Here is a 5000-nt window from a genome sequence, read left to right on the forward strand (position 1 = left end):
ACACACGCGCATATCTTCTTGGTCCCCGCCGTAGGCACTCCGTGGAGTTGCCGGGTTGGGTCGGATGGGGAATCTTTGGTGGAGTGTCCTGAGGGATCCCAGGACTCGTTTCCCTAGTGATGGGGTTTCTCTCTCTGTGAGGTGCCAGGTGATGAGCTCTGATATCTCTGAGTCCGTCAACACTTTTCTCAGCTGCAGGAAAGATGCATTCCATCGATCAGGAGCCACTGTCTTTTGATGTTTCAAACTTGCTGTCGCGATTGCGAGTCCAGCTCCTGGGCCTTTCCCCTCCAAGTTATCGTTGTCCAGATAAACGCCCCGGGGTGCTTCCGTGAGCCCGCCCCCACCCCCAGCTGCCCCAGCCCAGCCCAGCCCAGCCCAGCCCAGCCCCGCCATTGATTTGTCTTCTACCTTGTGCTTCTGAGTGTCTGTCTGTTCTACCTTTATTTTGAATGAAGGTGTCTGTTCGGGCCTCCTGCCGACTTCGCTCATCGGGGATTGTTTCTCTTTTGGAGGTTCAGTTGTCTGACGCCTATATGTATGCACACACGCGCGCACGTAGACATCAACACAGACACATGCGTATGTATGCACATAGGTACATGTACACTGACTAATACGTACGTGTATGCATGCATACGCGTGTGTGTGCATCTATGCACATCAATCTGTGTATATGCACTCTATACACACACTTGCAACTGTACATACGTATATGCGTGTATGTTTACTTACACATACATGTGTGTATATGTATACACATATACAGCCGTACGTCTGTGTGGACGTATATACGCTACATGTAGACGTCTAGGTATGTGTGCATATGTATGTACACACGTGTACATACACGTGTGCATATACACAGGCGGATATGTGTGCATATGTAAGCATGCACGTACGTGTCCGCACATGCGTACACACACACACACACACACACCTGTGCGTATACATCACACGTACACACACATGTGCATCTATATGCGTTTACACGCCCGTGTTTATTTAAATGTAGGTGTGTATATCTATGTATAGGCACATATGAGCATGTGTATTCGTGCGCGTGCATATCCGTGTACGTATGTGTATAGATGCCTGTGCATACGTATATACACGCAAGCATACATGCACACTTTAAACGCCTAGGCATATACGTGCACGCACAGACACATGCGTGTACGTGAGCATGCATGCATGCCCTTCGTACGCGCTTGTTTATACGCATGTGTGCACACGTATATATAGATGCGAATATGTGTCCGTACACATATGTACATGCGTATATGCACATGTGCGCTCTCGCTCTCGCGCTCTCTCTCTCTCTCTCTCTCTCTCTCTCTCTCTCTCTCTCTCTCTCTCTCCCTCTCTCTCTCTCCCTTTCTTTCTCTCTCTCTCTCTCTCTCTCTCTCTCTCTCTCTCTCTGTCTCTCTCTGTCTCTCTCTGTCTCTCTCTCTCTCTCTCTCTCCCCCTCCCTCCCTCCCTCCCTCCCTCTCTCTGACTTTTAAGCTGCCAGAGCAGTTCTACGACTTGACTTTCCTGCCTGGTGGTTTTGTTTCATTTCGTTTCGGTTCTACTTCAAAAAGTTATGCATTCATTGACTTGGCTGTTGTCATGGAGTCCGGGGCTTATTTAGTGGATCCCTATTGACTCGGTCCTCCCCACCACGCCCCTCAACCCCACCCCCGCAGCCCTGCCACCCCAGACCGCCCGGCCGGCCGCCCGCCTTTCCGGTGTTTGTGGCCAGTGATCTTGAAATCCACGTTCTCCTGACCTCAAGTGCACTTTCCCCACCCACCCGCGCTTGCTTGTGTTTGTTGTCTTTGGACTTGGTCACGGTCTCTACCCAGGTTGAGTTTTGTTTTCTCTTGTTGGGGGTCCGAGTGTCTCCTTCGTTTCCTTTCTTGCTCCTGGGTTTGCGTGTCTGTGTCTGTGTCTGCTTTCCAAAGTCCTGCTTTGTTCTCCGAGCAGCGCTTGCCTGGTTGGTTTCACTTTGCCGGTCGGTCCCTTCCTCCCTCCCTCCCTCCCTCCTCCCCTCCCCTCCCCTCCCCTCCCTCCCTCCCTCCCTCCCTCCCTCCCTCTCTCACTCCCTCTTTTGGGGGGAGGGGGTCCGGGGGAGCCCGGGATGTCACTGGTGCCCCTCTCTCGGCCCCCGAGCCCCCGCCGCCGGCGTCTCCGTGGAATGTCCCCCCACCACCCTGGAATCGCGTGGGGGGAGCGCGTCTCCTTCGGGGCAGCCTCCTGAGGAGATAGTTCCCAGCTCCTCTCCCTTCCTCTGCGGCCGGGGTCGCGTCGCGTCGCGTGGCTCGGAGGCGGAGGAGGCTCCGGCCCGAGCTCGGGCGTTTGGGCGGCCGGCGCGGTGGCTCCTCGGCGGCCGGCGACAGCGACCCGTCCTCGGGACGGTCGAGCCGGTTGTCAGGAGCCACCTGGCGGCCGCTTTTATATTGTCCCTCCCCTCCGGAGCTTCGGCGAGACCTTCAGGAGGATTGTGACTCAGCCGCCGGGCCCGAGGCAGTGCTCTCAGAGACGGGCTATGCTGGCGGTGACAGTCCCGGTGACACCGAGGCCTAGGGACGTCCTGCTGTCGCCGGAGATTGGTTCTCTAGGTTTCTGAGGAGGGTGACCGTCGCGGCGCTCCAGATCCGGGCTCTGGGGTGGCCTGGCCGGGTCGACCAGCATCTCCCCGTGCCCCTCCGGCCGTGGAGACGGACCGGCCGGACCCTACCTGGGCCGGACCGCCGAGGTGGGCAGGGAGAGGGTCTTCCCTGCCCGGAGCGCCTGGACTCGGACTCGGCGGTCCTGCCTCCTCCCGGGTCGCCCTCAGGAGCGTTTGCTTCGCCCTCGGCCCCGCTCCGGAGGTGGGGACCGGCCCGGACTGTGGCGTGGAGGTCGGCGGAGGGCGCGGCTGGGTCCGGGCCCTCGGGTTCTCTCTGACCGAGGTGTTTTCCGCGTCGCACTCCGGAGGTGGGGACCCGCCCGCCGGAGTCGTGAGGGGTGACCCGGAGAGGACGGCCGGCGCGGGCGCGTGTGCGGTCCCCCGGTGGGGTCCGGTCGCCTGAGGCGTCTCCCGGCACGCATGCCTTTTCTTTTCTCAAAGTCCCGATAGGTCCGGAGACGTGGATGGACCGGGCCCTGCTTCCGCGGGTGGCCGGGGAGGGCGCGCTCGACCGTTCAGCGTGCCCTCGTGGGTCTCGGTCGTTGGACGCGACTTTTTCTCACCCCTCCCCAACTCCCTGAATCCCGGTCAGTCAGGAGGTGGGTGGGGACCGGCTCGAGCCGTCCTGGGTGCCCTGTGTAGGACGGTCTGGGCCCCGGGCGTGGGCCCTGGTCGGGGCCCGCTCGTCTTGTTGGAGGCGCCCCGCTGACGGTTCTTTCTTCTTTTTTCTTTATGCACGTCGAAGTCAAATCCCCGTTCGGAGACTCGGACGGACCGGTACGCCTACCCGTGTGGGCGAAGCGGGGAGGGAGTCTCCGGCCAGCTCCCTCTCCCTTGGCGTCCGCGCCCCCACTTTTGCCACCACGCGGCCCCCTCTCCCCCCCCCCCCCAAGTCGACCAGATGGCCCCCGAGAGCTCCAGGCCTGATGTTCATGGGGTAGTGCTGGGGACAGGTGGCCGGGTCAAGGTTCCGGGGTCCCTCCCTGCGAGTCATAGATGGGCCCCGCTGTCGTCTGCTGTCATTTTGTCGCCCAAAATAGGTCTTTTTTGCCACCAGGTAAGTGCTGACACGGTCTCCTTTGGTGTCTGCCGCCGAGGACTTTGGGTCTCTGGATGCACGCGGGGCTCCGGGCCTGTGGGCCGCCAGCTGGCGCCTGGTTCTGCCTTTGCCGCTGGAGCCGCCTGCCTGGGCCTGTGCGCCGGCTCCTGTGTGGCGTGTCTGGCCGACCCAGCTCGTGGTGCCGCGTCTGGGCGACCCGAGGGCGGTGGGGCGAGGCGGTGTGGGTCTTTGGCCCTGTGCTCCCCGCTGCGGGCACCCGGTGGCGGCTGGGACGACCCCTGCCCTGTAGGCTCCGTGCCACGTGTCAGCTGTTCTCCTCCTGGGGTCGTTGGCTGCTCTCGCCTGAGGTGTGAGGTTGTGGGCAGGCGGGGGGGAGGTTGTCGGCGAGGCTTAAAGCGGGCCCCTCCGGTGACTGTCCTCGCCTGTGCCTTCCCCCCCCCCCCCCCCACACACCTTGGCTCAACTGATTGATGTGGTGTGGTTGTGCTCTCCCGGGCCGGGCCTAAGCCGTGCCGGACGAGGGACGGGTGTTCCCAGTGAACGTGTCCGCTCTTCTCGGTCTGTCCACGGGGCCCCTCGCCTGTCTTTTCCCCCTTGCCCCTCGGGCAGGGTGAGGAAGGCAGGGGTTGGGGTGTGGCCTCCGGCCCTGACCTTCGGTCTCCCGTCCCCCGCCTTGGGGTGCCTAGTGGGGGCCGTTGGGCTTTGGACACAGCAGATGCGCTTGCTTCGCCTTCCTGGCGTGTGCCCCGCGAGCGGCCCTCCCTGCGGTGGGGAGGGCTGTGCCGCTGCCATGCCGCGTGCCCGTGCTTGGGTGTGTGAGCATGCCTCGTTGGACCCTCGGTGGTGCCCCTGGAGTGCTCCAGGTCGTCCCTCAGGTGCCCGAGGCCGAGTGGTGGTGTCGTTTTCCCTTAACCCTGTGTCCTCCTTGGGTCCCCGCCGCGGTGGTGTGCGTGTGTCCCATGGGGGGGGTCGAGACGGTAAGAGAAGCATTGTGTGCTCCCCTCGTCGTGGCGGCTGACGGATGAGGCCTCGCAGGGGGCCCTGACCGCGCACATGCTCCTGTGTGGTGGTCCGCTTACCTATGCCGCAGACCCCTCCCGCCCAGTTGAGTGGCGGCTCCTGGTGTGCCTCCGTGGGCCCGAAGGAGAGACGATCGGGTGAGGGACGGTGCGCCCTCGGTGAGAAAGCCTTCTCTAGCGATCCGAGAGGGAGCCTTGGGGTACCGGACCCCCCAGCCGCTGCCCCTCCTGAGTGCGCAGTGGCCACTGTGGCGACTGCCAGAGCACG

The sequence above is a fragment of the Cervus elaphus genome, chromosome 18 (genome assembly GCF_910594005.1).
Source record: "Cervus elaphus chromosome 18, mCerEla1.1, whole genome shotgun sequence".
Lineage (NCBI taxonomy): Eukaryota > Metazoa > Chordata > Mammalia > Artiodactyla > Cervidae > Cervus > Cervus elaphus.